Source organism: Paroedura picta, chromosome 5 (genome assembly GCF_049243985.1).
Source record: "Paroedura picta isolate Pp20150507F chromosome 5, Ppicta_v3.0, whole genome shotgun sequence".
Taxonomy (NCBI): Eukaryota; Metazoa; Chordata; class Lepidosauria; order Squamata; family Gekkonidae; genus Paroedura; species Paroedura picta.
In genome coordinates, this window is record NC_135373.1 from 114,278,491 (window position 1) to 114,301,002 (window position 22,512).

The following is a 22,512-nucleotide window of genomic DNA, read 5'->3' on the forward strand; positions in this document are numbered from 1 at the left end:
TCCCCATTACTTGAGGTCAGGATGAGGAGAGAGCCAAGCAGGCTGCATCTCTGACATGAAGGCTGATATATGGATGGATGTACCTGACAGACCGGTTTCTCAGTGGAACAGGCTTCCTCGGGAGGTGGTGGGCTTTCCTTCCTTTTAAGGTTTTAAGCAGAGGCTACATAGCCACCTCATAGAAATGCTGATTCTATGAATTCATGCAGATTGTAAGAGGGTGGGCAGAAGGGATTGCATCCATGCTTGGCTCTTGAGGCTCTTTCTTGCATGTCCAGGGAAATGCTGGTAACCACTTTGGGGTGGGGGTGAGGGGCGAATTTCCTCCAGGACAAACTGGCCAGGGATTCTGGTTCTTTGAGGGAAGCATCACCTGGGCGTGGAATTGGAGTCACTGTGGGTGGGCAGGTAGTTGTGAATTTCCTGCATTGTGCAGGGGGGTCGGTGTAGATGACCCTGGGGGTCCGTTCCAACTCTGTGATTCTTTAATGCACTACAGTCCTGATCCAGATACAATGCAGATTAATTTCCCAGTGAATGCTTTGGAAGTTAGTCTGTCTACACCAAGGCAGTTTGGAGGCCTCTAATCTGGAGAGCCTGGTTTGAGTCCCTGCTCCGCATGCAGCCAACTGGGTGACCTTGGGCTGGTCACAGTCCTGTTAGAGCTATTCTTACAGAGCAGTTCTGTCAGGACTTTCTCAGTCCCACCTACCTCACAGGTTGTCTGTTGTGGGGAGAAGAAGGGGAGGTGACTGTACACTGCTTTGAGATTCCTTTGGACAGTGAAAAGCAGGGCATAAAACAAACTCTCCTCATTGCTTTCAGACCTTATATAGAAATTTCATTCTATACAGATAGTTCAGGGCTGAACTTCAGCTACTCTTTTGAGGATATTATATAAGTATATCCTTTGAATGAGAATTTCAGCAATAAGACATATGTTGAAGCCGTACAATATATGTTCTGGAACTAGTAGCTCTTCATATATCTGGATCCAATATTCAAGCAAATTTGGAGTGCTTGAATAACAATTCACATAGCCTGTCACAGAATGGTAAAAACTTCATTCTATCCCATATCTTATTTATAAGTTCACACAGCCCACAGAGCTTTGATTTAAAACGAGAGCATTTAGCAAGAAGCAAAAAAAAAACTGCTTATAAGTTGCCATTGGAAACAGAAGGATGCAAAATTGATTCTGACTGCTTGTAATGTTTGATTTTACATGAGTTCCAGAACCAGTAAATAATCAAGTGGCACAAAATGTGGAGGCATTTTTTCTTCAAACCCCTCTCTCTCTCCCGACAGGACCTCGCTCCAAATCAGATACTCTTTAAAAGATGTGATTTCAGCTAATTTGACCCTTCGGTTATCGACTTGATGAAGAAAGATAGCTGGATTTGATACACTTTTTAATACATTTTTATTTAATTATTTATTTTTAAAATAAACCTACAGAAAAGTGCATTTGATCCACCGATCTCTTGGCATAATCTACAATTTTTGTGCAGGTTATCTTTCTATGTAAGTTTCTTCCATGGAACTCAGGGCGGCATATAATTGTTTTCCTATAACAATCCTGTGAGGTAAAATGATCCAAGTGATTAGTCCAAATCTGCTCGGTGGGTTTCATGGCTGTGTAGCTGGCCAGGTTAGTGCCAATTGTTCTAACCAATATACCACACTGTCTTTCCTTGCCAGGATCAGAAAAAACTTAATGGCAGAACATTTGGTGCTGTGAAGTGAGAGGCAGAATCCCCCATACTGTCAAGTAGGACTCCAGTAGGTAGGCATCTTGTTATTCATACCATTGGTGGATCCATGGAAAGGGGCAATGAAGTCCACCATAACTCATTGAATAACCAGTCAGCCAAAATTCCTGGATCAAACACCTCTCCCTGCCTCTTGTCCCCAAAGGTTGTACTATTCTATGTCAGGCTGCTGGTATTAACTCAAGGGAAAATGTTAAATACTGTGAAAAGTTAAATAAAGGGACGGATCTCATACAAGATCTCCGCTAACAACAGTAAAAGGTAAAGGTATCCCCTGTGCAAGCACTGGGTCATGTCTGACCTTTGGGGTGATGCCCTCTAGCGTTTTCATGGCAGACTCAATACGGGATGGTTTGCCAGTGCCTTCCCCAGTCATTACCGTTTACCCCAGCAAGCTGGGTCCTCATTTTACCGACCTCGGAAGGATGGAAGGCTGAGTCGACCTCAAGCCCACTGCTGGGATTGAACTCCCAGCCTCATGGGCAGAGCTTCAGACTGCATGTCTGCTGCCTTATCACTCTGCGCCACAAGAGGTTCATCGAAAAGTGAAATAAAGGGACGGATCTCATACAAGATCTCCGCTAACAACAGAGTGAATTCTAAATAGGTGTAATATAAAGGAGTGCTTGGATTGAAATATGTATGACAACTCAAGACTGCTTAATGGTACCTAAACCATTTTAGAGTACAAATTGTAGAGGGGAAATATTGCAGGAAGTTCATTTAAAAATGCAGAGTCATTTCCTTCCTAAACTAGTAGCCATAGTCTGTTTTTCCTACATCTGTTGATGCCCTGGGTTGAAGTAGAATTCAGTAATGGAATGTAGTAGATGACTTGTTTAAGAAATTATATGGCTCTTGTTTATATTACTGCAAACATTCTAAAAAGGATACAGGCTATTACGCACACGCACACACTATATATCTGTTCCACTTAATATTTCTGGTAAGGCCTTGGAGGAGGAGCGTGCCTCATGGCTTAAATGCCACTCAGCGCTTACCACCCACTCAGGGCAGTTGTTCCGCCCCAGAGTGCCTCCTCCAACCGGCTTGCCTGTCTGCCCGGTGGCCAGCCAATTGCCTTGCCCCCCCCCCCAACCACCCTCTCCTCCTTCCACTTCCCTCCGATGTTCAGAGGCTGCAGATCCCTGCTGCATGAGAACTGTCCTTTCTGGTGAGTTCCCTGCCCCAGGGTCCTCCAGCCTGCAGCCTTTCCAGGTCCCCAATCTAGCGCCCATTGTGTTCCTGAAAGCAACGGGCTTGGTCCCTAGTATATATATATATATAAACTGTGATTTACCACTTGTTAGGAATGCTGCCTGAGATAAAATCTTCTCTGCATTGTTAAGGAACAATACACTTCTTATAAATATCGAGCTATATATACTTGGTGTAATTATTACTAATTCAAATAGTAATGCCAGTGTCTTATATAAACTAATTCAAATAGTAATGCCAGTGTCTTATATAAACTTATATAAATCCTGTCAACAAGGGATGGTGATGAAGCCCTAAGCACACAGGCTCAAGATATTGACCAATGGTCCTGGTATCCTACTGATGATGTGCTAGTATGGAGGTCTTAGGATTGAGTTGTGAGGCTTTGGGGCTGAGTCATTGGATCTGACAGGCTTACAAGGTTGCTGGGAGGCCCTCGTCAGCAGGCCCAGCCTAGCAGGCCAAGAGGCCCTCGTTAGGAGGCCCTCCACCACGATCCTTTGCCCAGGGCCTCTCCCCTTACCTGCTGCTGGCTCCAGGCACTGAGGCGTCTGAGAGCAAAGAGGCTAGAGTCCAGGGATGGAGGGCGGGAGCTGCAGGGGCAGGGCCAATCAGGGCAAGGCTGGCTGCACCCTGATTGGCCCTATTCCAGCTTGGACACGTACCACCCCCTAGGCTGTTTCATAAATATATAGAGGAACAACAATGGATAAGGATGTGCTGGACACCTACATGCAAACATAGCTTCCACGGCATGTTTAACACTCCCAAAACAGGATTGGTGTGCATTTCGACCTACTCTGTGAGGATGCAAGTGACTTAGCATAAGTAGGTTTGCCAGTCCCAGGGGACCTGGGGAGCCCCCTGTTTGGAGCCTCTCCCCCATTTTAGGGCTCTCAGAAACCAGGGGAACTTAGCAGGCGTGGGAGGGAGAAAGCAGGAAGAAAGCACAGTATTCTGACATCACTTGGTGTCATGGAACAGCCAGGATCTTGCTACAGCTCTGACTCTTCTGAGGAAGAAGCAGCCAGCAGGCCTGACCCCAATCCACAGCCAGTAACAGAGACCCTGCAGGAGGAAGCAGTCTCTGAAGAACCAGACATGGATCCATAGCCTGGCACCAGTACAACGGCCCCTTAGATATGGGTTGGCAATGGAGAGCCAGCTGCCAGCCAGTTCACCTCCCCTGTCTCCAGAACCTCGGGCACAGCAGAGAAGGAAGATATAGGAGGGAGCTGCAAGACAGAAGGTGCAGTGCCGGATTGGCAGCACAGCACAAATTCCACACTGGCCATGAGAGTGTTTGCAAAAGCTGGGTTGAATGGCCGACAGGTGTTTAGCCTGATGATGCTTGCTGGGGGGTAAACGGTAATGACTGGGGAAGGCACTGGCAAACCACCCCGTATTGAGTTTGCCATGAAAACGCTAGAGGGCGTCACCCCAAGGGTCAGACATGACTTAGTGCTTGCACAGGGGATACCTTTACCTTTATAAATGCAGTAAACAGTGAAGTGACTGAGTGGAAGCCATGTGTCTGCTGGTTCTTGACCTTGCAGCCTGCATTACAGATGGGCTCCCTGGACGCTGACCCTGTCCTGTGCTCTGGAACTCTACGTTTGGTTCTCCCTTTGGGCTTGGAGCTGTGAGTGTGTTTTAACTGTTACCTGACTTTTGGAGTGGGATTTTGACTGTGCTCCTGACTTCTGCCTGCCCTGACCTTGGACTGTGTTCTGACCATGCTTTTGACATCTGCCCGCCCTGACCCTGGATTGTGTTTCTGACCTTGGACTGGGACTAACTGGTGCCACATTTACCTGGCCATGAAGGACACCTGGAAGTGATACAGCCACATTGGTGATATTGGGATTGTGTGTGTGTGTGCGTGCGTGGGGGGTGATGTTCTGGCTTTTGTGCAAAACTGTAGGGTAAGAAGCTAAGTCTAACATGGAGTTTTTGCCCAAAAGCCAGAGCACTGCCTTCCAATGTCACCCAAGATTCAGTGTCCCTTCCAGGTGATGTCAGCACATTGCGTTATTTTTGAGCCCCTCCCCACTCCTGGAATGTGTACCCCCCTCCCCCATTCCCCATTGTCAGCTTATGAGGACATGGCCACCCTAATCGTAAGCCAGTAGACCACTAAGTTTCTCAGCTGGAGGCAAGATGAACCAAAGACTTTTTGGACTAGAAAAGATTTTAGGACTTAGACAGGTTGGAGACTGGGGGACTGTTTTTACTGGAACACAACTGCAAATATGCACACATGTGTCATATCTAGGTGTATTCTGCCTGTTCTTTAACATGATCCTGTTTTATCTTCATGAGAACCTTCTGGGATAGCTTTGCTCATCCAAGCAAGGTCTTCTGCAGGTGCCGACCTGCAAAGGCACAAACCCAACACCTCCCTGTAGATGTGCCTTCTCCGTTGTGGACCTCACCTTAAGGAGGAGCCTACCTGCAGAGGTCCTCAAGGCTGTTACTGTCATGGCTTTCTGCAGACTGAACAAACCTGAATTATTCAAGAGGACTTTCTTACACTGGCAGTAGAGCTGGCGCTGTACTAAATGATTCACAAAGCTACTTGGATAAATTATTAGGGACTGTCATCTAGACCAGGGGTAGTCAACCTGTGGTCCTCCAGATGTTCATGGACTACAATTCCCATGAACTCCTGCCAACAAACGCTGGCAGGGGCTCATGGGAATTGTAGTCCATGGACACCTGGAGGACCACAGGTTGACTACCCCTGGTCTAGACTGCTGCATTTAGCTTGCTGAAACTTGGATCCTGTTACAGGATATTTGCATCATTTAATGTAATCCTGTTAATACTTCTGCTTTGCTTCAGTTCTGTTTTTCGATTTCTGGTCAGTTCTGTAATCCTAATCCTATTACATTGCTTATGGAACGCCTTATCCTGTCTATTGTAGCAACTCACTGTGCAATTTGCCTTGTGTTTCTAGATGGACTATAAATAAGTAAAATCGCGATGCAGTAACTAACTCAGTGAGCTTCTTGTTTGAGTCTGTGTAACCGTATTTCTCCAGCCCAAATTTGATTCATTACCCATCGTACTGTAGCAGCTTTTCATTGTTAACGTAAGTGCAAGATTTATGGTTCTTGGATCACTTATTTATTAATATTTGATTCAGCTGTATCTGTTTAAAATAAATGTAAATGTACCCTCTAATGCAAACGTAAATGCACATCTAAAAAATAAGCAGGTAATCTGTTTAATTTATGCTTCAGTTCAAGTTGATTTATATTAGGATCACAAAATGTGGCTGAGGACAAGTTCTTGCAAGCACTTGCCAAATTCTGAGCATCTGTGTACTGGTTAGTGACTAGTTCTCCCAACGATGGTTAGCTTTTATCATATTTTTTGATGTTGGCTGACTGCTGACCTTTCAAAGCTATAATGCTTCACTGACATTGCCTTGATTCTTATGCTGAAATGTGCATGTTCAGTGAGGATCAATGAAACTGATTTTGTAGAAACGGCAATTTATATTTTTAGAAGGGATCTACACAGCCCGTCTTGTGCCTCTATGTGCAGCCACTGCAGCTTAGGTGGCAGAGTAAAAATTATGGATGTACAGCTTTCCAGGGGTCAGAAGAACATCTTTCAGAAGTGTGTGTTGCATCTCTTACCAATGCAAACCAAGCTCAAGCATTTTACTCATCACACTCCTCTGGTCCTCCTATCTTACCACTCAATTCCTCCACTTCTTAAAATGCCCTTGGATGTGTACTTTAACAGTCAGTGTTGCCTGGACCTTTTTCTTGTACCTGCAGAAGAAAAATTTGAAAACGCGGTCATCAGTTGTTATCAACGTAACTTTATTACATGCCTCTTGTCACCCATCCTAAGCCCCAATCAGATGTTTTGACAGTTCATCCTGCCGCTCCCAAACGTAAGCTTGGTAGAAGTCTGTGCAGTTGGATTGACAGCACTCCCCTGACCCTTCGGTGAGGCATGGAGAGGGGGCTGTTTGAACTTGGGGGTGGGATCTTTTTGCCACTGGGTTACTCTGGTATTGGGGGGGGGAAATAAGATTTAAATTTTAAATTTTATGTTTGTGGGGTTTTATCTTTATGTTACCCACTCCCCACCCCATTGTGAGCTTCCCCAATCAAGTGCAGAAGGTTTTATGTTTCCATTGGGAAGGCGACTGTAGGACTGTAGAAGGAGAGGAATGGGAAGGCGACTGTAAGCCGCTTTGAGCCTCCTTCGGGTAGGGTAAGAACCAACTCTTCTCCTTCTCTTCTTCATTCAAAGGGGGGGAGGAAGTTGAAAGACCCAGGTTCAAATCCATCTGAATTCAGCAGGATCGACAACAGGGAAATAAAGTGCAGAATCAGCCCGGCTTTCCTGAACATGGAGGATGAAGGAGGCGATCTGGGTGTTAGGAGCCAAGCACTCAACATTTACAAGGTTAAGTCCTCAGTCTCTGGACGAGGGTCCTGATTCATGCCATTGATCCATTGGTACAATGGACTTGTCCTAGCTTAAGTTATGTCCCTGTTTAGCCATGGACTCAGTCCGTCTCATTGCTTACCTGTAAAATGTATGTGAACGTGAAACTGCCCATACTGAATGAGACCATTAGTCTATCGCGGAAAGCCTTGTTTGTTCTTACCGGCAGCAGTTCTCCCGGATTTCAGGTGGAAATCTTTCATGCCGTTTTCTACCGGATCCTTCTGTATGCAAAGCAGATGCTCTGCCAGTGTGCAATAGTCCTTTCCAGCTGTGTTATTTCCACAAAGGATGACTTTATACAAGTGGGATCATATTATTGCACGGCATCCTGTCTCAGCACTTGTGTAAGGAACTCTAACTGCACCAAGGGCACCAAGGATATGATTTGCCATTGGATATCTAGTGACCTCCAACTCTCTGTGCAACACTTGAGACAAAGACACATATCAGAATAAAAGCAGGAACACATTAAAATGCTGGTGTGCGTCTATATTACCCTTTGATCTACATATATGGCATATGTTAACCATGTACATGGAAGACCATGGAAATATCCCTGTGAGCCAAATTTCCATAGCATGTGTCTGCTGTATATACTTGGTTAAAAAAGATGTCTAGACATGTCACCATTTACCTCCATACTGAGCGATGGATGAAAAAGCTCATTCACCCCCTTTTTCCTGTGGCCAAGGCACATTGATCCATGGATGGTAATATGCACATTGAACCTGAAGGTCTTCCATATTGCATATTAAGGGTTATCATGATTTCTGCCTGCACTTGTAGGCTGTCACGAGGAGAGGACGTCTGAGAATATGTAGAATGCTGTTTCTTTAATGCTTGTGCATGTGTGTAAAGTGCCGTCAAGCCACACCTGCAAAAGGGTTTTCAAGACAGGTGAGAAACAGAGATGGTTTGCCATTGCCTTCCACTGTAGAGTCTTCCTTGGTGGTCTCCCTTCCAAATACCAGCCCTGGTGAGCTTATGAGATCTGATGAGTGGGCTATACAATGCTGCCTTCCCTCCCTCTCACCGCTTAGTTCAGGGTTTCCCAACCAGTTTCCTGGGGTACAGCATTGTACCTCAAGAGCCCACAGATGTATTGTGGCATGGGAGATTCCAAGATGGCGGATCTGATAGTCTCTGCTGCAGCAATCCTGCTTCTCCCTCTGTGGCTGGGGTAAATCGGACTGGTGGGTCTTCTGTTGGGTGTTGGGACTGTCTTGAGGGGGGGGAGATATTTTTATTTGCATCTTTTTCTTTTATCTTTATTTGTATATGGGTTGTAGCATGGGGCATGGCCAGCTGACATCACTTCTGTGGTACTTTGAAGCCTGATAAATATTTCAAGTGTACCTCCATGGTCAAAAGGTTGGGGATATCTGGCTTAATCACATTTTGGGGGGTGTTTTTGTGCAATTGTCCCATAAGACAAGATCTTTGTGAAAATGTAATCAAAAACCTTGCTACAACCTCACAAACCAGGCCAAATCATATTCTCATTCAGCACCAGTTTTAAACAAATACCCCATGGATTAAGTCCATGTAAAGCAAATGATTAACAATATTACTGGATAACGCAGTTTAAAGTCAGAACTTAAAAGGTGCGTGTTTTTCCCAAGCATCCAATGATTTTCACTCGTCCCCCCCCCTGTTTCTAGCCGAGAGCACAAAACAGCAGATCTGCTCTTGCATGCTGATTTCATTGTGTCTTGCATCCTAATATGGCACCTTAAATTGACCTGATTTTCAGACAGTGTTGAGCTTTAAAAATAAGCCTCCCCCATGCTGATGAGCATACAAAATCATTAGTTGCCTCTGGGAAATTTAAAATCAATCAATCATTCATTCATGATCATCTTACTTGGGAAGAGTGATGGAGAGTTCTGATTTCTTTATGTAGATGCTTCAGTGCTAGACATTTAAGGTTGTTGGTTATGCAGCATAGATGTCAAGCTGTAACAAACAGAAGCTTCCATCCTGGGCTAATCTTTCTTTTGTGACTCCGTTTCTAGTACAAAAACAAGTAGGAGGGGAATGTTTTAAAAGGGGGAGGAATGACAGTTCTTGACTGAAAGTAGCGGCTGTTTCAAATGCATAAACAACTTCTTCTGCAGACAAAAAATTCCCCTGATCCTTCACAGTTTTCCGTGGATGTTCTTGACAACATGTCTGAAATGTACATCTCCTTACCCGGGGTATGTGTGCTGGCCTCGGGATTTGGGGCCGCTGAAGCAAGAATTACTTCATACAGCTGCAGAAATTCTCAAAGATTTAGTGAAAAGTCAGAACTGCACGATATTGTGCTCATCTTGGCACTTTTGGAAAAACAGTTCACAGAATCATAGAGTTGGAAGGGGCCATACAGGCCATCTAGTCCAACCCCCTGCTCAACGCAGGATCAGCCCAAAGCATCCTAAAGCATCCAAGAAAAGTGTGTATCCAACCTTTGCTTGAAGACTGCCAGTGAGGGGGAGCTCACCACCTCCTTAGGCAGCCTATTCCACTGCTGAACTACTCTGTGAAAAATTTTTCCTAGCCTATATCTTGCCTATATTGTTGTACTTGTCGTTTAAAACCATTACTGCGCATCCTTCCTCTGCAGCCAACGGAAACAGCTTCCTGCCCTCCTCCAAGTGACAACTTTAAAGAGGGCTATCATGTTCCCTCTCAACCTCCTTTTCTCCAGGCTGAACATTCCCAAATCCCTCAACCTATCTTCATAGGGCTTGGTCCCTTGACAACATGTCTGAAATGTTGCCAATTCTTGAAAAATTTTAAAGCAGTAATCCCAGAAAATACCCTGTTCTCAGCTGTATTGCATGCATGTAATAATAATCATAACTTTATTTTTATAGCCCGCCCGCCCTGCTTGACTCATAATGTACACATCCCCCAAAACCTATGGCCTATGCCGCACTCGTTGGATAATGCACTTTCAGTATGCTTTTACAACTGGATTTTCCTGTGCAGAACAGGAGAATCTTCTTCTAAAGTGCATTGAAAGTGCATTATCCAATGTGTGCAGAATGGGCCCTAATTATCAGCCCTGTGGACATCACAACCTGAGCCTGGCTACAGATGTGTCACACGTAGAAAGCAGGAAACCTGTGAGTCACACATGTGCCAAACAAACAAATTCCAAGGAATTAGTAAATATGCACACTGATGGAATTTAAAATGTGGGGGAAACCTGGGATTAGTTTGGGTCTGTCAAATAGATATCTGGAACCATGATTTTCAGTTGGTTTACTACACATAGTCTTATGCGGTTTCATGTTTGTTTGGATTTATTATTTTTTCCCCATTTGTATCCTGCCTTTTCAGTGGGGATGCAAGGCAGCTTATGTCATTTATTGTCTTCCATTTTATCCTCACTACAGGTCTGAGGTTAGTTAGGTTGGTTGTGTAACTGGCCCAAGGTCAACCAGCAAATGTACATGACCAAACAGTAAATTGAACCTGGGTCTCTCAGATCCTAGTCAGACACTCTGACTAACTACTATACCACACTGCTGTATGAATGCTGACATCCTAGCATGAACATAGGTCAAACCTGGGTGTAAACTGCACGGAGCTTTTATTCCAACCCCAGATTGATTCAGTCCCTGCCCTCTACACAGAATGCGATTTCCGTTTGGATTTGGGGCGATTTTAATTTTCCTTCTGCAGCAAGAAGGATTGATCCAGAGTCACCCTACCTTTATTGTGCTTTATCTTGGAGTGCTGAAAATCCTGAATATATTCAGAAAATCGCATTGTTTTGAATCTGGGCTTTCCTCCGTGGTAGAGGACCCGTGATTGGCTACAGGTGGTCATGTGACAAGCCTGCCTTAAAGAAGAAGCCCCTAAGTTCTCTCAACTTCTGTCGGCCTTGGATTTTTTTGTGTGCCTTCTTCGTCCCCCCCCCCCTGAAGAAAAGAAAAGATTTTTTCCTCCCTCCTCTGACTTCTTGGATCCTCTTCCCCCCCTTCAAGAAAACAAAGAAAGTCTCCATTTGCCGCCCCCCCCTCTTCTGAGCCTCCCTAACCACGTGCAGAAGACTTTCCTGTTTCAATGGGGAGGGGGGGAAGAGGAAGACTCGAGTACAAAATGATCTGAATTCAACAGGATTGACAATGGAATAAAAAAAGTAAGTGCAGACTCTGCCCTGGCTTGTTCCATAGTGTTGCTTCACAAATACTCTGGGCTAGAGACTAGAGATGCCTGGCCCCATCAGTTCGAAATTTAACCTCTCTTCATTTTCCTTATCTCTCTCTTCCAGTCTGCTTGACAGTTAGCATTTGCAATTTTTGAAGCAAACCAAGAATGAACCCTGGTTTCATAAAGCCTACAATGAGAACCCTGGTTTCATAAACTGACAGTAGCTAAAACAAACTAGTTTAATGTTATATCTGAACTGAACTCATATTGTCAGGAAGGAATTGTTTAAGCCTAAGTGAAAGACTCTTCACTAGGTCAAAATCTGATCATGCACAGAAACCTTTGCAACCTCTTTTGGAGTCTAGCTGTGCATTTCCTTTGCTGACACAGGACTAATTCCTTGTTCTGTGTTTGATTTTTGTGACCTTGAGTTGCGTCTTCTTTGGATTTAATTTAAAATTATCTGCCAAATTACCTGGGCTCGATGATGCTCCTTCTATGTGGAAGCCGTTATAAACATATCCATTGTTGTTGTGTACAACTCTGTGAGAGTCCTGACATCTTGATATCTTTTGCTGAAAAACAACTCAATACCTGATTTAATTCTGAAAGATAGATTCTCCTGTATGTGCTGAAAGTATGCAAGTTAGCAATCATCTCATCTAATTTGCCAATAGCCATCTTCCTCATCTAGAAGAATAAAGCTGATGTTACCAGTCCCTGAACAGCTGTTGATAGTTTTATCAGAATGTGTCACTAAGTCTTCTTGGGCATGACCAAATCCAGAATTTGACATTTTTCTTCTCAGGGATGATCATGATGCTTACAATGGCATGTGCTAACACTTGGCTTTACCTCCATCATTCATCAAAAGTTTGTTAATATTTAATTCCGTTTACCACTGGGAAGGGTATATTTATACACACCTGTATTATGGGAACGAGCACTGTGCAGATGAATATGTGATGTGCCCTATAAAACTCTCCCAGTTCCCTGGAAATCTCAGGATATTTCACAGTCCTTTCTTCTTTAAGAGAGCCAGCTTGGTGTAGTGGTTAGGAGCGCAGACTTCTAATCTGGTGAGCCGGGTTTGATTCCCCGCTTCTCCTCCACATGCAGCCAGCTGGGTGACCTTGGGCGTGAAGTCTCAAAGCGGCTTACAATCGCCTTCTCTTTCCTCTCCCCACCCTGTGAGGTAGGTGAGGTTGAGAGAGCCCTGATATTACAGCTCGGTCGGTACAGCTTTATCAGTGCTGTGACTGGCCCAAGGTCACCCAGCTGGCTGCACGTGGAGGAGGAATGGGGAATCAAGCCCGGCTTTCCAGATTAGAGGCTGCCACTCTTAATGAGCACACCACGCTGGCTCTGTAGTCTATCAGTTTATGATTTAGTCAGATAAGCAGCTGCTTTGATTGGGACGACTTCAGCCAAGGATTTCTGGTTATGTGTTCTTGGGTGGTTTGGTTGGTTGCCGTTCACATGGGGAGGAGTACTAGATTTAATTTTCTTGATGTGTGACATCTCGCTGTAAGATTAGATGTATTTTACTCTTTGTGGGAAAGCTGTTTGTGTGGCAGGCTTGCTGTCACCCTCCTGGTGCCTAGAGTGCTTTCCTTTGTCACAGCCTCCACAAAGTTGTCACCATGTTACCCAGCCATAAGCTCAATTTGTGCTTGTGTGACTTCAGTGGCACTGCAGATGTCTATTGCTTTTTTGTACACTCAGCCCCAATTCCCTCCGCAATTGCTCTTTTAGTCTTTTATCAGTCACTCCGAACGCAGTTTTGTCTCAAAGCATATAATCCTCAGCGTCCCCGAATTCCCAATTTCTCATTTCCTGCCTCGGCAATGAATTGTATTTGTTGAGGTTCTGCTAAATTAAAATGATACGAGTAGCTGTAAAGTCACCAAACCAATATCCTTTTTAGGATTTACAATATTTCTTAAGTATAGAACATGCTTGGCTGTTGGGCTGGGGGTTCTGTATTTCTACAGGCAAGTTTTCCCCCCATGGTGCACAGCAAAAATAGCCAACTTTATGGTTTGCTCTCTTTTTTTTCAGTTGCCCTGAAGTTTTCACATAAACATGGAAACACTGTTCCCATAACCCGCTCTGCCCTCTTGGGGTTTCCAGGACATGATTCTCAGTTGCTTTCCAGTTTATGATTTGGCAGCTTGAGGAGGGTGTTGTGATGGCAGATTTCTTTTTGGGGGTTGGGAAGGAAGGAAAGGAAGGAAGGAAGGAAGGAAGGAAGGAAGGAAGGAAGGAAGGAAGGAAGGAAGGAAGGAAGGAAGGAAGGAAGGAAGGAAGGAAGGAAGGAAGGAAGGAAGGAAGGCCATGCTAATGCTTTATTACTCTGAATGCTGTATCTTGGCTGAGACTATAAATTAATGGCTTATTAACAGATGGCTTACAAAGAATGAAATAAGTTTCATGTTTTTACTTATTTATTTTTAAACTTCGCCAATTGATTTGCTGCTGATTTAAAATGAAGCTGCTGCTTTACCCTATTTACACAAACAGTCTACTACTACTTGCATGACTGGGGCAATGCAGGAGAAAGGCCGGGTTAGAGTTACCATGTTTTGAAGAGGAAAAAAAAAAGAATAAGACATATTTCCTGACTTTCAAAACATTTACTTCTCATTTTAAATGAAAAGTAAATTGTTCATTTTAAATACCCTACTATTTAAACTGTGATAATTGCAACTAACTCAGAATATTCCTTACTTGGCAACCCAAAAAGAGGACATTTTCATCATTTATTTAAACAGAGCCCAAAAGAGGATGGACACATGTTTTAACAAATTTTAAAATAAATAAAATCTTATTTGCCTTCCACCCATTCAGGAAACTCTTCCAGGGCTGTTAAAAAACCCCAAGGTTGAGAAAGCCTGCCCTAACTTAAGCCGTTTTATGCAACTGGTTCTTTTGAGAATCTAGCTGTGGAATTTATTTTCTTTTTCGCTCTGGAATACTGCACAAGCCAGTGTTCTTGTTTTACTTTCTCCTCTTGGGCGTGGTTTGTGCTTTACACTTGTGCTTCCCAATTCCGACCACTAGTTTACATTCCCAGGGTGTTGTTTGGACTGGGAAAAAGCTTTCTTCTTAGGTTTACAGCCAACACTGTGGCAAAGTTCATTTGATAATGCACTAATTTTTTTCCCCGAGAATGTGTAGCCGTCCAGCTTGCCGCTGGCTCTGACTTTTGTGTGTGTTTATAAATACCCTTTTGTTTAATGTTTATTTAAGATGCAGTAAGGTCTTTAACATTAGGATTTGTGAGAAAAAGGTCAACTAACACATAAATATATGTGTATAGCTCTGCTAAGTGATTTACAAGGCTTATTGAGAGTTATCTTGGGACTGAACTTGAAGCTTGGTATTGGAAACTTTCTGTTTGGACTTTTCCAGCATTCAATATATCATAATCAGGCCTGGGATCTTTTAATAATTATTTGGAGGGGAGTCAGGCATGATTGCTCTTCACTATTTTTCATGTGCTCCTGCATATTTGGGACATTCAGCTGTAGCTGGGAGACTTTATATATAGCTTTTCTGATTGTCTTGCCTAATAGAATGCTTTTCTAGATGGCTCAGCCAAGCTTACAACTACAAAAAAAGAAAGGAGTTTTTTGTCCTGGTTTTAGTAGATGCTCAAAAGAAAGAGGATTGAGAAAAATGGCTTAGTGTACTTGGAAGTTATTGGATTTGGGGGCCAGTATTGATTTTATCTTCGGATTGGACAATGCTTTCTTAAAACTAAACTTACAACCTGCAAATTTGTATAAAGATTTTAATGCAGGTCTCCAGCGACCTCACCTTAAGATGCTATGAAGTTCGTACCACCTGGAGAAGACAAAAGAAAGTGCTGTCAGCCAACAGAATACAAATAGTTTCCCTAGAACTGATACCACCATTAGGAATCGCAGCTAGATCTGTTGAGCGACAAGAACAACATGCTACAGTGTAATGGCTCATTCTAGCTAACCAGAGCTTAAGAGAGCATCCCCTGAAAATTTCTCTCCCTCCACCTGTGTTTACCTGAACTATATTAAGGAATCTGTGTCTCTAGCCTATCAAAAAGAGCCAGTGTTGATCCATTCAAGAGTCTTTATCTCTGAATGTAATATATTCTAGAATTCATTCTATCAATACGCAGTGGACTTTCTTCTCTGTATCGTGCTGGTCCTAGTCACTAACCTTCCTCTAATACTGCTGATTCTCTGACCTGCTAGGACGCATACTCCAAGACCACATGGAATGCATGCAAGGACATCCCCTATGCAGCCTGCATCTTCTCCAATTGGTTGGGAGTTAATTAATTTTGTTAATTTTTTAAATTATATATGGTCATGTTGACCTGCCCCCCTCCCAAAATGGCCAATGATGGGCCTATGGGGGGGGGCCTGGGAAGGGTAGGGGCCCTAGATGGCTGTATACACAGCTATGCTTCCCAACCATATTCTGCACGGTCACGCCACTTCTGGAGTTCCTCAAAGCCTGAAGAATGTTTCAGTAGTGGTCACTCGAAAGCTCACGCTGTGAATAAATCTTCGTTGGTCTTAAAGGTGCTATTGGACTCTATTTTTTTGTTATATATTGGTACTGTTGCTTTAAGAACCACTCCCAGAAGGTTTCTAGAAAGGAGAAGCCCTTAAAACAAATGCTCCATGCAGCTCTGCTGCGCTGCGCAGTGTGGCAAAACAGCCTAGGGCATTTCTTTTTTCCTTCCAGGATGCCGTATTGGGGTGCAGGTGGGGAGGAGCTGAGTCAGGACAGCCCAATTCTTCCACAGCCACATGGCCCAGGCCTGTCATAGGCTCCAATTAGGCCCATGGCAAAGAAGGGGAGATGAGGATTTATCTGCATTCCTTTGCCGTGGGCCAACCGAGGGCCTGAGTCATGCCAGGGCAGCCCCGGACCGGCAAGAATGTCTTCCGACCACAGGAAATTGGCTGAATCTGCAATGAGTGGTGAGTCGAACTGAATTCCTGGTGCGGAAATGAACCTGCAGATTTAAGGATGTAGTCTGGGGAGGACAGTTTGGATACAATAGTGTCCACCCTCTAAATAATCTATTTTCTCCAGGTCAACTAATCTCTGCAGTCTGGAGATGAGCTGTGCTTCTGAGGCAGTGGTTCCATTTGGGGTTGCTTGACCCCTTCCCCGGGGTCACTAGGTTGCTAGTCGGTGTGGCGGTGGCGCCAGCCAGTGGCAGTGGGTAGTGGCGACAGATGGTTGTCCAGCTGGACAAGTGGCCCCTCCAGCACGCAGCCCCCCATTCTGCCTCCAGCCCTTGAGCACCTCAAGGAAAGGACGTAGGTGGCAGTCGGCAGCTGGGGGAAGCAGGCAGAGGCAGCAGAGCCATGGCACTGGCCGCCACCACGCTGCCTTGATTGTTGTGCACCTGTGCATGTGCGCACGCCGCCCACACACCTGCCACTGCTGCTAAAGTTGGGGTCGCAGCACCAGAAAGGTTGAGAACCACTGTTCTGAGGGATCTCTAGCCCCCACCTGGAAGCTGACATCCCTTCCCTACACTGAACATAAAACCCAAGCATCTTTATGCATTTCAATGTCTGTAGTGAATTATTGGCTAAACTGCGGGGGCGGGGGAGGGCTTATTGTAAATAGGTAGCCCTGCCCACAGGGTTAAAATATATACATAGCACCCTCCACCAGACTACAACAAACTGAGATTCATGCCACAGGCCTCATGTGTAAACGAGGTCCTAGTGTTAGTAAAAGATAGTAGTGAGGAGTTGTAAGGTTTATAGAACGTCATAACTCTCTGGCTTTGCCCCCTCCCAGCACACTGAATGACTCTGCTTGGATTGTTGCTACTGAAACAGCAGGGTAGCATCTGGCTATAGTAATATGTCGGCAAGTGTGTTTTCTAAAAGGCAGGGAAACATACAATTTAAAGTGTATGTTTCTGAAATAATGTAACAGGCTCTAATGTGTAGCTGGTCCTACAAGAGCTGCTTATTCATTCCAGTTGTTTTGAGAAAATTACTTTTTGTGCAAGGCGAAAAGGGGGCTGGTTCCCTTGCTTCCTTCTTCAAGGGGAAACCAATGTAGTCGCACTCTGTTTTGTGTGTAATCCAACCTCATGTTCAACAATCCTTCTAGAGGTGTGGTAGTTAAAGTAGCAAACGCCAACCTAGAGAACCAGGTTCAGTCCCCCACTCTTCCTCCACATGAATTCTGCTGGGTGACCCTGAGCTAGTCAGTGTCCTCTCAGAAGTCTCTCAGCCCCACCTATCTCACCTATAAAAATGCAATAAATAATAATAATAACAACAATAAGAAGTTGCTAGCCGGTAAAGCCAACTGATTGTGCTGAAGGGAAAGGGGGAGGTGTCAGAATCATTCCTTGCTGAATTTGCTAGGCCAGGTGAAAGAGGAACGAATGTTCCGAAAGGTTCTTCAGCTATCTTTGCCTGTGTTGGCTGCCAGGTGGAAGTGGGCAGGAGGAAGGAGGCGGAGGGGGCAGATATACTCAATTATCACTTTACCTGCTTTGTGTGTGTTCTTCTGGGATGAACATGGCAATTAACCTCTAAACAAGATAATAGTTATTTTTCTTTGTCCTAATGAGTGTAAGGAATACACCGGGTCACAGAGTACTCTTCTCTTACACCTGGACATTTCCCTCCCTGCGTGTGACTGTGCTCATGCACATGTCTGTGTTGAGAAACAGGGTGCGAGAGCTAGCAGATTGCCCATACAGCTGGAAGCGGTTTCTTTGAGTGTGGCAGCCATGCTACCACGAAAATAGCTGCTGGATGTGTCAGTTATCCTTCGGTTTGCATGTTCCACTCAGAACCCGCCTCGAGCCTATTGGGAGAGGCAGAAAATAAATCTAATAATAATAATAATAATAATAATAATAATAATAATAATAATTCTCTGAGTGCATGCTTAAGCATGGTTCCATCATGGGTGTGGGGGAGGTTTTGCAGGCTAGCATTTTGTTATTTTTGTCATGTACCTGGAAAAAATCAGTGCTGGGCTTTAGTTGGGCAGACAGGTGGGCAGCTGAAGTGTGAATACTACAGCAATTCCATAGGAGAACACAAAATCAATAAAGCAAAGCAAAAGAAACAACAAATCGTGCGGCCAAGATGTCTTTAGGGCACGATGAAGAAAGATAAGTAAGAAGTCTCTATATTATGTTGACAAGCCTTCATCCTGAACAAAATTAATCCATGGATTCATAGAATCATAGAATCATAGAGTTGGAAGGGGCCATACAGGCCATCTAGTCCAACCCCCTGCTCAACGCAGGATCAGCCCTAAGCATCCTAAAGCATCCAAGAAAAGTATGTATCCAATCTTTGCTTGAAGACTGCCATTCATATCTTGGCCACACGATTTGTTGTTTCTTTTGTTTTGCTGAAGTGTGAATTTTAGCAGGACTGAGCCTAAAGTTGGATGGGGTGTTTGAACAAATCCTCAGCGGAGTCATCTGCAGGCAAACCCAGCAGGTCATGATGTCCATTTGAAGGGGCAGGGACTGAAAATGGAGACAGGAAGCAGGGTGGAAGGATAATGAAGCCTATGGCAGGGGGTTATGGGAATTGTAGTCCATGGACATCTGAAGAGTCACAGCTTGGTCAACCTTGGCATATAGCAAAGATTGGAAATCAGGATGTGAAGAAACAGGCAAGGTGAGAGGGATACAGTGAAGCAGGTAGGCTGAAAAGCAGCAAGGTTAAGAAAGAAACACAAGCCAGAGTCTGTCATCTGGTGAAAGATACAGGCTTGACCTGGAAGTCTATAGCCAACCCAAGAAGAAACAAGAAGCTGAATGGGATTGTAGAGCCGTAATGAGAAACTGAAGAATAAATTGTGTTCCTGCTTTCTTCAATCTGTATCCCCGTGTGGCCTGCTATAGCCTGGGGCCCACCAGTACATTGACTAGTGGGTCCCAATGTGAATTTTACCTATCCTCACAGAACTACCTGAAAGTACACCCTGACCTTGGGCAATCCATAGGCCAAGATTTAAGAACCTCTCATCTGTTCATTGTATCTAAAAAGGTCACCATAGAGCAGGATAAAGTATAGAAGAGTACAGGCAAGGTAATTAGGAAGCTGGGGGCACTTCCCCTATGAAGAAAGGCTGAAGAATTTTGTACTTTCCAGTTTAGAAAAGAGATAGCTAAGTGGGGACATGACAGAGGATGAGAAAGAGAACTCTTTCTCCCTCTCCCATAAGGGAGAGGCCTTTCTATGAAGCTGATGGACAGTAGGTTCAGGATGGACAAGAAGGAATTATTCCTTAAAATATGGGATTCACCACCACAGGATGTAGCGATGGTCTCAGGTAGGAGACAGTTTCATGGTGACTAAAGGGAACCTCCACATCCAGAGGTAGTCAACCTCTGAATCCCAGTGCCAAGATACAACATCAGAAAAAGACCTTGGTCTCTATGCCCTATTGCTGACCCTCTAGAGCAGGGGTAGTCAAACTGCAGATCTCCAGATGTCCATGAACTACAATTCCCATGGACATCTGGAGGGCCACAGTTTGACTACTCCTGCTCTAGAGCAACTGGTTTGCCACTGTGAGCCAGGATACAGGACGAGATGGACTACTGGTCTGATCCAGCAAAGCTCTATCTATGTTTATCTGAAACCGCTAAAACCAGGATTCTGTTAGTATAAAGATGGCAGAGTGAATAAGATGATTAAGAACAATGTATATAACATTTATTCTTAAAGCAATCCAGAGTGGGAGGGAGGGGTTTCTGCATTGGGTTTTAAGGCTGTCATTTTTTCTTGGCCTTCGTAATGACAGATAAATGAAGTCATAGTAAGAATACAAACCTGAGAAAGATTATGTGCAGAAATGTTTTGTAGATTGATGGTATTCATCAGAACAAGGTCAGTTTGATAATGATGCAGTCTGATGCGTTCACCCCAGCAGCAAAATCGGGTGTATTCCTCTTGCCTCTACTAGAAGAAGAAGAGTTGGGTTTTATACCCAAGTTCTCAGTCCCCAAAGGAGTTTACAAACACCGTTCCCTTCCTCTCTCCACAACAGACACCCTGTGAGGGGCTGAGAGAGCTCTGCCAGAACTGTTGTGCAAAACAGCACTATCAGAACTGTGACTGGCCCCAGATCATTCAGCTGGCTGTATGTGTAGGAAAGAGGAATCAAACTCAGCTCTCCAGATCAGTGTCTGCTGCTCTTAACCACTATAATATACTGTAAACTGATTTACACCATGCTGTTAACCTATTTAAAAACTTAACAAAATTTTAATTGGGCAATGGCTCTAAAATAAATAACAGAATATCCTAAGAAATATATGGACCAGTGTGTGAATCCCAAAAATATGTCTGGCATATTAAACCTGCTATTGTTTGACAGTTTTTGAGCTGAGCTAGACGTACCCATCATGTCCATAAATCCTTTAAATTACATTGGAACAGACGACGAATGTTTAAAACTGTCCAAGTTTCTTCGCGTTTATAAAAGCTTTTAAAATCTGGGGAATTCCATGCTTTAAATATTTGTAGAGAAAAAGTTTGTAGGTGGCTGAATATTATTCTAAATACAGTGTCTTGACAAAAATGTCTCTGTGTCTAGATACAACCCACTTGACACTGTGGGATTTTTTGCTGTGTTATGTACACAACTAGATTATGCCACCATTGCTCCTAGCTCTTTATATCCTTATCCATGGTTCCTCTATATATTTGTGAAACAGCCTGGGGGATGGAACATGTCCGGCTGTCCAAGTTGGAATAGGGCCAAAGCTGGCTGCACCCTGATTGGCCCTGCCACTGCAGCTCCCGCCCTCTGTCCCTGGACTCTAGCCTCTTTGCTCTCAGATACACCTCAGTGCCTGGAGCCAACAGCAGGTAAGAGGAGAGGGACCAGGACAAGGCGTCATGGTGGAGAGCCTGCTAACGAGGGCCTCCTGGCCTGCTAATGAGGGCCTCCTGGCCTGCTAGGCTGCCTGCTAAGGAGCTCTTTCCCAGCCTACTGACTGCCTGCTAACAAGCTGGCCAGTCCCCGCCTGCCCCACTTGATCCGGCTGCCAGCTGCGGCCCAAAGCCACCTTAAGCTGCTTGGCAGGGAACCAGGGGAGGGGACCCTTTTCAAGGCCTGTTCTTAGGAACGGGCTTTGAAGCTAGTAATATATATATGGAGAAGAGGGCTGTGAGGTGAACCTTGTACAAGCTGTTCAGTCTGAGTCCCCACTTTGCTGATAAACTAAATGTCTTTTATGATAGTACATACACGTACACAGGGCCTGTATATTTTTGTTTCAGACAGGGCGTTTTACTCATGATATTAGTACACTGGAGCCTTTCTTAGGCACACCAGAGTATAGAAGTTTAACTTCTGGGGATATGCACGAATGGATCTAGAGATCTCAATAAGTTGATGGCTTCTCTTGGGAACAATTGAGTGTGCAGCGTTAGCAGAACAATCTGATGCACCAATAGAACTTTTAATAGGGCATCAACATACGAAGGAAGGAATCTTGTAGACTCATAAAAGGGAAAGGCATTTCCAGAGGTATGCAGGACCTAAGCTGCTACAATCTATGTAACAATTAGTGTTCAGAATTATGCCTGGGGGTACAACAGGAAGCCAGTGCAGAACAGTATGGTCTGGACAATTTCTTCCCGTTTTCTGTCTGGACATTAGCAATAACATAGATCAGCTTGATCCACACTGCACACAAATGGCTAACAATGTGCTATATATAAATTCACCCTCCTCCTTCCTCTCTATAGGTGCTTTCTCATACTGAAAAATTATATTATATATTATATGGAGGCCAGTACTAGACTGACCTGGTTCCCCAGATTGTTCCACCCTATGCCCAATTATCCATCCGTTCCCTTCTGCTCATCCAGTGGGCCTGTACGGGAAT

The 22,512-nt window shown here is 44.4% G+C and overlaps 1 protein-coding gene across 32 annotated transcripts in view; it reads left to right on the plus strand.

The window, feature by feature from the left end:
- The window catches only part of CACNA1C (calcium voltage-gated channel subunit alpha1 C), a 611,497-nt gene that overhangs the window by 84,468 nt on the left and 504,517 nt on the right, over positions 1-22,512 (plus strand). The gene's annotated exons all lie outside the window — the stretch shown is intronic.